Here is a 15625-nt window from a genome sequence, read left to right on the forward strand (position 1 = left end):
GCTCCCTCACAGCTCCCTGCACACTCGCAGCTCCATCACTGCACCCCTCACAACCCCGACTTCATCACGGCTCCCTTAACACCCCCAGCTCCAGCACCGCTCTCCGCACACCCCCAGCTTCAACACTGCTCCCTGCACTCCCCTGCTCTATCACTGCTCCCCACACACACCCAGTTCCATCACTGCTCCCAACACACCCCCAGCTCCATGACTGTTCCCCACACAACCACAGCTCCATCAATGCTCCACTCACACCCCCTGCTCCATCAATGCTCCCAGCACAGCCCCATATCCATCACTGCACCCCACACACCCCCAGCTCCATCACTGTTCCCAGCACATTCCAGCTCCATCACTGCTCCCCTCACAACCCAGCTCCACCGCTGCTTCCTGCACACCCCCAGTTCCTTAAATGCTCCCCTCACACGCCCAGCACTATCACATTTCCCCGTACACCAGCTCCATCACTGCTCCTCAGACTCCCCCAGCTCCATCACTGCTCCCTGAACACCCCCCGCTGCTTCACTGGTCCACGCAAACCCCCAACTCCATCACTGCTCTGTGCACACCCTCAGCCCCATTAGTGATGCCCTCACACTCCCAGCTCCATCACGGTTCTGTGCACACCCCCAGCTCCATCACTGATCCCTGCACACCCCCAGCTCCATTACTGCTCCACTCAGACCCCCAGCCACAACACTGCTCCCCGCACACCTTCAGCTCCATCACTGCTCACCGCACACCCCCAGCAGCATCACTGATCCCCGCACACCCCCAGCTCCATCACAGTTCTGCACACAGCCCCAGCTCCATCACTGCTCCCCAAACACCCCCCGCCACTTCACAGCCTCGCGCACACCCCCCACTCCATCACTGCATTCTGTGCTACCCCAGCTCCATCACTGTTCCCAGCACATTCCCGCTCCAACACTGCACCCCTCACACCCCCAGCTCCACCACTGCTCCCCGAAGACGCCCAGCTTCATCACTGCTCCCCTCACACCCCCAGCTCCATCAATGCTCCCCAAACACCCCCAACTACATCACTACTCCCCAAACTCGCCCCCCGACTTCAGTGCTCACCACGCACCCCCAACTCCATCAATGCTCCCCGCTCTCCCCCAGCTCCATTACTGATCCCTGCACACCCCCAGCTCCATCACTGCTCTGCACACACACTCAGCTCCATCACTGCTTCTTGATCATACCCATCTCCATCACTGATCTATGCACACCCCCAGCATCATTACTGTTCCCCGGCCACTCACAGCTCCAGCAATGCTCACCGCATACCCCCAGCTCGATCACTGCTCCCCGCACTCCCCTAGCACCATCACCACTCCCCACACACCCCCAGCTCCATCACTGCTACCCTCAAACCCTCAGCTCCATCACTGCTTCCCGCACACCTCCAGCTCCATCACTACTCCCCGCACACCCCCAGCTCCATCACGGCTCCCCACACATGTACAGCTCCATCACTGCTCTCTGGGCACGCCCAGCTCCATCACTGCTCCCTGCACACCCCCAACTCCATCACTGCTGTGCAAATACCCCCCGCCACAGCACTGCCTCCCGCACACCCCCAACTACATCACTACTCCCCAAACCCGCCCCCCGACTTCACTGCTCACCACGCACCCCCAACTCCATTAATGCTCCCCGCTCTCCCCCAGCTCCATTACTGATCCCTGCACACCCCCAGCTCCATCACTGCTCTGCACACACACCCAGCCCCTTCACTGCTTCTTGCTCATACCCATCTCCATCACTGATCTATGCACACCCCCAGCATCATTACTGTTCCCCGGCCACTCACAGCTCCAGCAATGCTCACCGCATACCCCCAGCTCCATCACTACTCCCCGCACTCCCCCAGCACCATCACCACTCCCCACACACCCCCAGCTCCATCACTGCTACCCTCAAACCCTCAGCTCCATTACTGCTTCCCGCACACCTCCAGCTCCATCACTGCTCCCCGCATATCCCCGGCTCCATCACTGCTCCCCGCACTCCGCTAGCACCATCACCACGCTCCACACACCCCCAGCTCCATCACTGCTACCCGCAAACCCTCAGCTCCATCACTGCTTCCCGCACACCCTCAGCTTCATCACTGTTCTGTGCACACCCCCAGCTCCATCACTGCTGTGCAAATACCCCCCGCCACAGCACTGCCTCCCGCACACCCCCAATTCCATCACTGCTCCCCGCACACCCCAAGCTCCATCACTGCTCCCCGCACAAACCCAGCTCCATCACTGCTCCCCGCACAATCCCCGCCACTTCACTTCTCCCCACACAGCCCCAACTCCATCACTGATCTGTGCACAACCCTGGCTCGAGCAGTAATCCCCTCAAACGCCAGCTGCATCACTGATACCCTCACACCCCCTGCTCCATCACTGCTTCCTGTACACACCCAGCTCCATCACGGGTCCCAGCACATTCCAGCTCCATCACTGCACCCCTCACACCCCCAGCTCCACCACTGATCCATGCACACCCCCAGCTCCATTACTGCTCACCTCACATCCCCAGTCCCAAAACTGCTCCCTGCACAGCCCAGCTCCATCTCTGCTCCCCTCACACCCTCAGTTCCACCACTGATCCCTGCACACCCCAGCTCCATTACTGCTCCACTCACACATCCAGACCCAACACAGCTCCCAGCCCCAGCTCCATCAGTGCTCCCCGCACACCTTCAGCTATATCACCGCTCACCGCACACCCCCAGCTGCATCAATGCTCCTTGCACACCCCCAGCTGCATCACTGCTCCCCGCACACCTCCAGCTCCATCACTGCTCCCCTCACATCCAAAGCCCCAACACTGCCCCCCACACGGCCACGGCTCCATCACTGTTCCCCCCAAGCGCTCTGCTCCAGAACTGATCCACTCACACCCCCAGCTCCCTCACAGCTCCCTGCACACTCGCAGCTCCATCACTGCACCCCTCACAACCCCGACTTCATCACGGCTCCCTTAACACCCCCAGCTCCAGCACCGCTCTCCGCACACCCCCAGCTTCAACACTGCTCCCTGCACTCCCCAGCTCTATCACTGCTCCCCACACGCACCCAGTTCCATCACTGCTCCCAACACACCCCCAGCTCCATGACTGTTCCCCACACAACCACAGCTCCATCAATGCTCCACTCACACCCCCTGCTCCATCAATGCTCCCAGCACAGCCCCATATCCATCACTGCACCCCACACACCCCCAGCTCCATCACTGTTCCCAGCACATTCCAGCTCCATCACTGCTCCCCTCACAACCCAGCTCCACCGCTGCTTCCTGCACACCCCCAGTTCCTTAAATGCTCCCCTCACACGCCCAGCACTATCACATTTCCCAGTACACCAGCTCCATCACTGCTCCTCAGACTCCCCCAGCTCCATCACTGCTCCCTGAACACCCCCCGCTGCTTCACTGGTCCACGCAAACCCCCAACTCCATCACTGCTCTGTGCACACCCTCAGCCCCATTAGTGATGCCCTCACACTCCCAGCTCCATCACGGTTCTGTGCACACCCCCAGCTCCATCACTGATCCCTGCACACCCCCAGCTCCATTACTGCTCCACTCAGACCCCCAGCCACAACACTGCTCCCCGCACACCTTCAGCTCCATCACTGCTCACCGCACACCCCCAGCAGCATCAATGATCCTGCACACCACCAGCTTCCTCACTGCTCCCCGCACACCTCCAGCTCCATCACTGCACCCCTCACATCCCCGGCCCCAACACTGCTCCCCACACGACCACGGCTCCATCACTCTTCCCCGCACTCCCCCTGCTCCAGAACTGCTCCCCTCAACCCCCAGCTCCTCCACTGCTCCCTGCAGACTCACAGCAACTTCACTGCACCCCTCACACAACCAACTCCATCAAGTCTCCCAGCACACCCCCAACTCCATCACAGACCCCCACGCAGACCCAGCTCCATCACTGCTCCCCACACACCTCCAGCACCAACAAAGCTCCCCACAGACCCCCAGCTCCATCACTACTCGCTGCAGACCCCCAGCTACATCACTGCTCCCCATACACAACCAGCTCCATCACTGCTCCGAGGATACCCCCAGCTCCATCCCACTCCGCCAAACGCCCACGCCACTTCACTGCCTCCTGCACGCCACCCCACTCCATCACTGCTCCCTGCACTACCCCAGGTCCATCACTGTTCCCAGCACATTCCCGCTCCATCACTGCACCCCTCACACCCCCAGCGCCACCACTGCTCCCCGAACACCCCCAGCTTCATCACTGCTCCCCTCAGACCCCCAGCTCCATCAATGCTCGCCAAACACACCCAACCCCATCACTAGTCCCCAAACTCGCCCCCACCACTTCACTGCTCCCCGCGCACCCCCAACTCCATCAATGCTCTGTGCACACCACAAGAGCCATCACTGCTCCCCACACACCCCCAGCTCCAGCAATGCTCCCCAGACACGTCCAGCTCTATCACTGCTCCCCGCATACCCCAGCTCCATCACTGCTCCCCACATACCGCAGCTCCATCACTGCTCCCCACACACCCCAAGCTCCATCACTGAACTCCACACCATGCCAGCTACATCACTGCTCCCCACACACCTCCAGCACCAACAAGGCTTCCAGCAGACCCCCAGCTACATCACTGCTCACCATACACAACCAGCTCCATCACTGCTCCGTGGATACCTCCAGCTCCATCACGTCCCCCGCACACCCCCAGCTCCATTACTGCTCCAGGCACACCCCCAATTCCATCACTGCTCCCCACACACACCCAGCTTCATCACTGCTCCCTGCACACCCCCAGCTCCATCAAAGTTCCCCACACAACCACAGCTCCATCAATGCTCCACTAACCCCCCCTGCTCCATCAATGCTCCCAGCACAGGCCCAGATCCATCACTTCACCCCACACACCCCCAGCATCATCACTGCCCTGAGCACACTCCCACCTCCATCACTGTTCGCAGCACATTCCAGCTCCATCACTGCTCCCCTCAAATCCCAGCTCCACCGGTGCTTCCTGCACACCCCCAGCTCCATCACAGTTCCCAAAACACCAGCTCCATCACTGCTCCTCGGACTCCCCCAGCTCCATCACTGCTCCCCGCACACTCCCCGCCACTTCACTTCTCCCCACACAGCCCCAACTCCATCACTGATCTGTGCACAACCTCGACTCGAGCACTGATCCCCTCAATCCCCAGCTGCATCACTGTAACCCTTACACCCCGTGCTCCATCACTGCGCCCCTCACATGCCCAGCTCCGTCACTGCGCCCCTCACAACCCCAGCTCCATCACTGATCCCCTCACACCCCCTGCTCCATCACTGCTTCCTGTACACACCCAGCTCCATCACGGGTCCCAGCACTTTCCAGCTCCATCACTGCACACCTCACACCCCCAGCTCCACCACTGATCCCTGCACGCCCCAGCTCCATTACTGCTCCACTCACACATCCAGACCCAACACAGCTCACTGCACAGCCCCAGCTCCATCAGTGCTCCCCGCACACCTTCAGCTCCATCACCGCTCACCGCACACCCCCAGCTGCATCAATGCTCCTTGCACACCTCCAGCTCCATCACTGCTCCCCTCACATCCAAAGCCCCAACACTGCCCCCCACACGGCCACGGCTCCATCACTGTTCCCCCCAAGCGCTCTGCTCCAGAACTGATCCACAGCTCCCTGCACACTCGCAGCTCCATCACTGCACCCCTCACAACCCCGACTTCATCACGGCTCCCTTAACACCCCCAGCTCCAGCACCGCTCTCCGCACACCCCCAGCTTCAACACTGCTCCCTGCACTCCCCAGCTCTATCACTGCTCCCCACACACACCCAGTTCCATCACTGCTCCCAACACACCCCCAGCTCCATGACTGTTCCCCACACAACCACATCTCCATCAATGCTCCACTCACACCCGCTGCTCTATCAATGCTCCCAGCACACCCCCAGATCCATCACTGCACCCCACACACGCCCAGCTCCATCACTGTTCCCAGCACATTCCTGCTCCATCACTGCTCCCCTCACAACCCAGCTCCACCGTTGCTTCCTGCACACCCCCAGCTCCTTAAATGCTCCCCTCACACGCCCAGCACTATCACAGTTCCCAGCACACCAGCTCCATCACTGCTCCTCAGACTCCCCCAGCTCCATCACTGCTCCCTGAACACCCCCCGTCACTTCACTGGTCCACGCAAACCCCCAACTCCATCACTGCTCTGTGCACACCCTCAGTCCCATTAGTGATGCCCTCACACTCCCAGTCCATCACGGTTCTGTGCACACCCCCAGCTCCTTCACTGCTCCCCACACACCCCCAGCTCCATCACTGATCCCTGCACACCCCCAGCTCCATTACTGCTCACCTTACACCCCCAGCCCCAAAACTGCTCTCCGCACAGCCCCAGCTCCATCTCTACTCCCCTCACACCCTCAGCTCCACCACTGATCCCTGCACACCCCCAGCTCCATTTCTGCTCCACTCAGACCCCCAACCACAACACTGCTCCCTGCAAACCTTCAGCTCCATCACTGCTCAATGCACACCCCCAGCAGCAGCAATGCTCCTGCACACCACCAGCTTCCTCACTGCTCCTCACACACCTCCAGCTCCATCACTGCACCCCTCACATCCCCGGCCCCAACACTGCTCCCCACACGACCACGGCTCCATCACTTTTTCCCGCACTCCCCCTGCTCCAGAACTGCTCCGCTCAACCCCCAGCTCCTCCACTGCTCCCTGCAGATTCACAGCAACTTCACTGCACCCCTCACACAACCAACTCCATCAAGTCTCCCAGCACACCCCCAACTCCATCACAGACCCCCAAGCAGACCCAGCTCCATCACTGCTCTCCGCACACCCCCAGCTCCATCACTGCTCCCCACACACCTCCAGCACCAACAAAGCTCCCCGCAGACCCCCAGCTACATCACTGCTCCCCATACACAACCAGCTCCATCACTGCTCCGAGGATACCCCCAGCTCCATCACTGCCCCCCAAACACCCACGCCACTTCACTGCCTCCTGCACGCCCCGCACTCCATCACAGCTCCCTGCACTACCCCAGCTCCATCACTGCTCCCTGCAGACCTCCAGCTACATCAATGCTCCCCATACACAACCAGCTCCATCACTGCTCCGAGGATACCCCCAGCTCCATCACTGCTCCCCGAACAGCCCCCGACACTTCACTGGTCCACGCAAACACCCAACTCCATCACTGCTCTGTGCACACCCTCAGCCCCATTAGTGATGCCCTCACACTCCCAGTCCATCACCGTTCTGTGCACACCCCCAGCTCCTTCACTGCTCCCCACACGCCCCCAGCTCCATCACTGATCCCTGCACACCCCAGGTTCCGTCACTGCTCCCAGCGGACCCCCAGCCCCAACATTCCTCCCCGCACAGCCCCAGCTCCATCACTGCTCTCCGCAAACCCCCAGCTCCATCACTGATCTGTGCACACCCCCAGCTCCATCGTTGCACCCACACACCATCAGCCCCATCACTACTCCCCACACATGTCCAGCTCCATCACTGCACCATACGCAAACCCAGCTCCATCACTGATCTGTGCACACCCCCAGCTCCATCACTGTTCCCCAAACAACCCCAGCTTCATTACTGCTGTGCAAATACCCCCGCCACAGCACTGCCTCCCACAAACACCCAACTCCATCACCGCTCCCTGCACACCCCAAGCTCCATCACTGCTCCCTGCACAAACCCAGCTCCATCATTGGTCCCCGCACACCGCCAGCTCCATCAATGATCCCCGCACAAACCCAGCTCCATCACTGGTCCCCGCACACCCCCAGCTCCATCCCTGCTCTCTGGTCACGCCCAGCTCCATCACAGCTCCCTGCACAACCCCAGCTCCATTTCTGCTCACCTCACACACCCAGCCCCAAAACTGCTCCCCGCACAGCCCCAGCTCCATCACTGCTCCCCGCACACTCCCCGCCACTTCACTTCTCCCCACACAGCCCCAACTCCATCACTGATCTGTGCACAACCCCGGCTCGAGCAGTGATCCCCTCAAACCCCAGCTGCATCACTCTAACCTTTACAACCCCTGCTCCATCACAGCTCCCCTCACAGCCCCTGCTCCATCACTGCTCCCTTCACACCCCCAGCTGCATCACTGTTCCCCTCACACACCCAGCTCCATCACCGCACCCCTCACATGCCCGCTCAATCACTGCTCTCCGCACACACCCAGATCCATCACTGCTCCTCGCAAACCACCATATCCATAAATTCTCTGCTCACACCCCCAGCTCAATCACTGCTCCCCGCACACCTCAGCTCCATCACTGATCCCCTCACACCCCCTGCTCCATCACTGCTTCCTGTACACACCCAGCTCCATCACGGGTCCCAGCACATTCCAGCTCCATCACTGCACCCCTCACAGCCCCAGCTCCACCACTGATCCCTGCACACCCCCAGCTCCATTACTGCTCACCTCACATCCCCAGTCCCAAAACTGCTCCGTTCACAGCCCCAGCTCCATCTCTGCTCCCCTCACACCCTCAGTTCCACCACTGATCCTTGCACGCCCCAGCTCCATTACTGCTCCACTAAAACATCCAGCCCCAACACAGCTCCCCGCACAGCCCCAGCTTCCTCAGTGTTCCCCGCACACCTTCAGCTCCATCACCGCTCACCGCACACCCCCAGCTGCATCAATGCTCCTTGCACACCCCCAGCTCCATCACTGCTCCCCGCAAACCTCCAGCTCCATCAGTGCTCGCCTCACATCCAAAGCCCCAACACTGCTCCCCACACGGCCACGGCTCCATCACTGTTCCCCCCAAGAGCTCTGCTCCAGAACTGATCCACTCACACGCCCAGCTCCCTCACAGTTCCCTGCACACTCGCAGCTCCATCACGGCACCCCTCACAACCCCGACTTCATCACGGCTCCCTTAACACCCCCAGCTCCAGCACCGCTCTCCACACACCCCCAGCTACAACACTGCTCCCTCCATTCCCCAGCTCTATCACTGCTCCCCACACGCACCCAGTTCCATCACTGCTCCCAACACACCCCCAGCTCCATGAATGTTCCCCACACAACCACAGCTCCATCAATGCTCCACTCACACCCCCTGCTCCATCAATGCTCCCAGCACACCCCCAGATCCATCACTGCACCCCACCCACCCCCAGCTCCATCACTGCCCTACGTACACCCCCAGATCCATCACTGTTCCCAGCACATTCCTGCTCCATCACTGCTCCCCTCACAACCCAGCTCCACCGCTGCTTCCTGCACACCCCCAGCTCCTTAAATGCTCCCCTCACACGCCCAGCGCTATCACAGTTCCCAGTACACCAGCTCCATCACTGCTCCTCAGACTCCCCCAGCTCCATCACTGCTCCCCGAACAGCCCCCGCCACTTCACTGGTCCACGCAAACCCCCAACTCCATCACTGCTCTGTGCACACCCTCAGCCCCATTAGTGATGCCCTCACACTCCCAGTCCATCACAGTTCTGTGCACACCCCCAGCTCCATCACTGATCCCTGCACACCCCCAGCTCCATTACTGCTCACCTTACACCCCCAGCCCCAAAACTGCTCTCCGCACAGCCCCAGCTCCATCTCTACTCCCCTCACACCCTCAGCTCCACTACTGATCCCTGCACACCCCCAGCTCCATTACTGCTCCACTCAGACCCCCAGCTACAACACTGCTCCCCGCACACCTTCAACTCCATCACTGCTCACGGAACACCCCCAGCAGCATCAATGCTCCTGCAAACCACCAGTTTCCTCACTGCTCCCCGCACACCTCCAGCTCCATCACTGCACCCCTCACATCCCCGGCCCCAACGCTGCTCCCCACATGACCACGGCTCCATCACTTTTCCCAGCACTCCCCCGCTCCAGAGCTGCTCCCCTCAACCCCCAGCACCTCCACTGCTCCCTGCAGACTCACAGCAACTTCACTGCACCCCTCACACAACCAACTCCATCAAGTCTCCCAGCACACCCCCAACTCCATCACAGACCCCCACGTAGACCCAGCTCCATCACTGCTCTCCACACACCCCCAGCTCTATCACTGCTCCCCACACACCTCCAACACCAACAAAGCTCCCCGCAGACCCCCAGCTCCAACACTGCTCTCCGCACACCCCCAGCTCCATCACTGCTCCCCACACACCTCCGGCACCAATAAGGCTCCCCGCAGACCCCCAGCTCCATCACTGCTCCCTGCAGACTCCCACCTACATCACTGCTCTCCATACACAACCAGCTCCATCACTACTCCGAGGATACCCCCAGCTCCATCACTGTCCCCCAAACACCCCCGCCAATTCACTGCCTCCCGCACGCCCCCCACTCCATCACTGCTCCCTGCACTACCCCAGCTCCATCACTGTTCCCAGCACATTCCCGTTGCATCACTGCACCCCTCACACCCCCAGCGCCACCACTGCTCCCCGAACACCCCCAGCTTCATCACTGCTCCCCTCAGACCCCCAGCTCCATCAATGCTCCCCAAACACCCCCAACCCCATCATTACTGCCCAAACTCGCCCCCACCACCACTTCACTGCTCCCCGCGCACCCCCAACTCCATCAACGCTCTGTGCACACCACAAGAGCCATCACTGCTCCCCACACACCCCCAGCTCCAGCAATGCTCCCCGGACACGTCCAGCTCTATCACTGCTCCCCGCATACCCCCAGCTCCATCACTGCTCCCCACATACCCCCAGCTCCATCACTGCTCCCCACACATCCCCAGATCCATCTCTGCTCCCCACACACCTCCAGCACCAACAAAGCTTCCCGCAGACCCCCAGCTCCATCACTGCTCCCTGCACACCCCCAGCTACATCACTGCTCACCATACACAACCAGCTCCATCACTGCTCCGTGGAAACCTCCAGCTCCATCACATCCCCCGCACACACCCAGCTCCATTACTGCTCCAGGCACACCCCCAATTCCATCACTGCTCCCCACACACACCCAGCTTCATCACTGCTCCCTGCACACCACCAGCTCCATCAAAGTTCCCCAAACAGCCACAGCTCCATCAATGCTCCACTCACACCCCCTGCTCCATCAATGCTCCCAGCACACGCCCAGATCCATCACTGCACCCCACACACTCCCAGCTCCATCACTGTTCGCAGCACATTCCAGCACCATCACTGCTCCCCACAAAACCCAGCTCCACCGGTGCTTCCTGCACACGCCCAGCTCCATCACAGTTCCCAAAACACCAGCTCCATCACTGGTCCTCGGAATCCCCCAGCTCCATCACTGCTCCCCGCACACACCCCACCAATTCACTGGTCCACGCAATCCCCCAACTCCATCACTGCTCTGTGCACACCCTCTGATCCATCAGTGATCCCCTCACACCCCCAGTCCATCACTGTTCTGTGCACACCCCCAGGTCCTTCACTGCTCCCCACACACCCCCAGCTCCATCACTGATCCCTGCACACCCCAGGTTCCATCACTGTTCCCCACAGACCCCCAGCCCTATCATTCATCCCCGCACAGCCCCAGCTCCATCACTGCTCTCCGCAAACCCCCAGCTCCATCACTGATCTGTGCACACCCCCAGCTCCATCGTTGCACCTACGCACCATCAGCCCCATCACTACTCCCCACACATGCCCAGCTCAATCACTGCTCCATGCACAAACCCAGCTCCATCACTGATCTGTGCACAGCCCCAGCTCCATCACTGTTCTGCGCACACCCCCAGCTCCATCACTGTTCTGCGCACACCCCCAGCTCCATCACTGCTCCCCAAACACCCCCCGCCACTTCACTGCCTCCCGCACACACCATCGCTGCTCCCTGCACTACCCCAGCTCCATCACTGTTCACAGCACATGCCCGCTGCATCACTGCACCCCTCACACCCCCAGCGCCACCACTGCTCCCGGAACACCCCCAGCTTCATCACTGCTCCCCTCAGTCCACCAGCTCCATCAATGCTCCCCAAACACCCCCAACCCCAACACTACTCCCCAAACTTGCCCCGCCCCCACTTCACTGCTCCCCGCGCACCCCCAACTCCATCAATGCTCTGTGCACACCACAAGAGCCATCACTGCTCCCCACACACCCCCAGCTCCAGCAATGCTCCCCGGACACGTCCAGCTCTATCACTGCTCCCCGCATACCCCCAGCTCCATCACTGCTCCCCACATACCCCCAGCTCCATCACTGCTCTCCACACATCCCCAGCTCCATCACTGCTCCCCACACACCTCCAGCACCAACAAAGCTTCCCGCAGACCCCCAGCTCCATCACTGCTCCCTGCACACCCCCAGCTACATCACTGCTCACCATACACAACCAACTCCATCACTGCTCCGTGGAAACCTCCAGCTCCATCACGTCCCCCGCACACCCCCAGCTCCATTACTGCTCCAGGCACACCCCCAATTCCATCACTGCTCCCCACACACACCCAGCTTCATCACTGCTCCCTGCACACCCCCAGCTCCATCAAAGTTCCCCACACAACCACAGCTCCATCAATGCTCCACTAACCCCCCTGCTCCATCAATGCTCCCAGCACAGGCCCAGATCCATCACTGCACCCCACACACTCCCAGCTCCATCACTGTTCGCAGCACATTCCAGCACCATCACTGCTCCCCACAAAACCCAGCTCCACCGGTGCTTCCTGCACACCCCCAGCTCCATCACAGTTCCCAAAACACCAGCTCCATTACTGCTCCTCGGAGTCCCCCAGCTCCATCACTGCTCCCCGCACACACCCCACCAATTCACTGGTCCACGCAATCCCCCAACTCCATCACTGCTCTGTGCACACCCTATGATCCATCAGTGATCCCCTCACACCCCCAGTCCATCACTGTTCTGTGCAAACTCCAAGCTCCATCACCGTTCTGTGCACACCTCCAGCTCCTTCACTGCTCCCCACACACCCCCAGCTCCATCACTGATCCCTGCACTCCCCAGTTTCCATCACTGTTCCCCACAGACCCCCAGCCCCATCATTCATCCCCGCACAGCCCCAGTTCCATCACTGCTCTCTGCAAACCCCCAGCTCCATCAATACTCTGTGCACACCACAAGAGCCATCACTGCTAACCCACACACACTCAGCTCCATCAATGCTCCCCGCTCTCCCCCAGCTCCATTACTGATCCCTGCACACCCCCAGCTCCATCATTGATCCCCGTTCACACCCAGCCCCATTACTGCTCCCCACACATGGCCAGCTCCATCACTGCTCTCCGCACACACCCAGCTCCCTCACTGCTTCTTGCTCAAACCCATCCCCATCACTGATCTATGCACACCCCCAGCTCCATCACTGTTGCCCGCACAACCCCAGCTTCATTACCGTTCCCCGCACACCCGCAGCTCCAGCAATGCTCCCCACACACCTCCAGCTCCATCACTGCTCCTCGCACACCCCCAGCTCCATCACTGCTCCCCGCATACCTCCAGCTCCATCACAGCTCCCTGCACACCCCAGGCTACATCACTGCTCTCCACACAAACCCAGCTCCATCACTGCTCCCCGCACACCTCCAGCTCCATCACTGATCCTCTCACATCCAAAGCCCCAACACTGCTCCCCACATGGCCACGGCTCCATCACTGCTCCCCCCACATGCTCTGCTCCAGAACTGATACCCTCACACCCTGAGCTCCCTCACTGCTCCCTGCGCACTCGCAGCTCCATCACTGCACCCCTCACAACCCCGACTTCATCACGGCTCCCTTAACACCCCCAGCTCCAGCACCGCTCTCCGCACACCCCCAGCTTCAACACTGCTCCCTGCACTCCCCAGCTCCATCACTGCTCCCCACACACACCGCCAGCTCCATCACTGCTCCCAACACACCCCCAGCTCCATCACTGCTCCCCACACACCCCCAGCTCCATCACTGCTCCCCACACACCTCCAGCACCAACAAAGCTCCCCGCAGACCCCCAGCTCCATCACTGCTCCCTGCACATCCCCAGCTACATCACTGCTCCCCATACACAACCAGCTCCATCACTGCTCCGTGGAAACCTCCAGATCCATCACGTCCCCCGCACACCCCCAGCTCCATTACTGCTCCAGGCACACCCCGAATTCCAAAACTGCTCCCCACACACACCCAGCTCCATCACTGCTCCCAGCACACCACCAGCTCCATCACTGTTCCCCAAACAACCACAGCTCCATCAATGCTCCACTCACCCCCCTGCTCCATCAATGCTCCCAGCACACCCCCAGATCCATCACTGCACCCCACACACCCAAAGCTCCATCACTGCCCTGCGCACACTCCCAGATCCATCAATGTTCCCAGCACATTCCAGCTCCATCACTGCTTCCATCACAACCCAGCTCCACCGCTGCTTCCTGCACACCCCCAGCTCCTTCAATGCTCCCCTCACACGCCCAGCGCTATCACAGTTCCCAGTACACCAGCTCCATCACTGCTCCTCGCACTCCCCCAGCTCATTCACTGCTCCCCGAACACCCCCCACCACTTCACTGGTCTATGCAAACCCCCAACTCCATCACTGCTCTGTGCACACCCTCAGACCCATTAGTGATGCCCTCACACCCCCAGTCCATCACTGTTCTGTGCACACCCCCAGCTCCTTCACTGATCCCTGCACACCCCCAGCTCCATTACTGCTCACCTTACACCCCCAGCCCCAAAACTGCTCTCCGCACAGCCCCAGCTCCATCTCTACTCCCCTCACACCCTCAGCTCCACCACTGATCCCTGCACACCCCCAGCTCCATTACTGCTCCACTCAGACCCCCAGCCACAACACTGCTCCCCGCACACCTCCAGCTCCATCACTGCTCCCCTCACATCCCCGGCCCCAACACTGCTCCCCACACGGCCACGGCTCCATCACTTTTCCCCGCACACCCCCTGCTCCAGAACTGCTCCCCTCAACCCCCAGCTCCTCCACTGCTCCCTGCAGACTCACAGCAACTTCACTGCACCCCTCACACAACCAACTCCATCAAGTCTCCCAGCACACCCCCAACGCCATCACTGACCCCCACGCAGACCCAGCTCCATCACTGCTCTCCGCACACCCCCAGCTCCATCACTGTTCAGTGCACAACCGCAGCTCCATTACTGTTCTGAGCACACCCCCAGCTCCATTACTGTTCTGAGCACACCCCCAGCTCCATTACTGTTCTGTGCACACCCCCAGCTCCATCACGGCTCCCCACACACCACCAGCTCCATCACTGCTCCTTGCACAAACCCAGCTCCATCACTGATTTGTGCATATCCCCAGCTCCATCATTGCTCCCCGCACACTCCCAGACCGATCATTGCTCCCCACATATGCCCAGCTCCATCACTGCTCTCCGCACTTACCCAGCTCCATCACTGCTCCTGGCACAAACCCAGCTCCATCACTGATCTGTGCACATGGCCAGCTCCATCACTGTTCCCCACACAACCACAGCTCCATCACTTCGCCCCACACACCCCCTGCTCCATCACTGTTATGTGCACACCCCCAGCACCATCACTGTTCACCAAACACCCCCGCCACTTCACTGCCTCCCGCACAGCCCCCATTCCATCACTGCTCCCT

This window comes from Carcharodon carcharias, chromosome 11 (assembly GCF_017639515.1).
Source record: "Carcharodon carcharias isolate sCarCar2 chromosome 11, sCarCar2.pri, whole genome shotgun sequence".
In the NCBI taxonomy this organism is placed as follows: Eukaryota; Metazoa; Chordata; class Chondrichthyes; order Lamniformes; family Lamnidae; genus Carcharodon; species Carcharodon carcharias.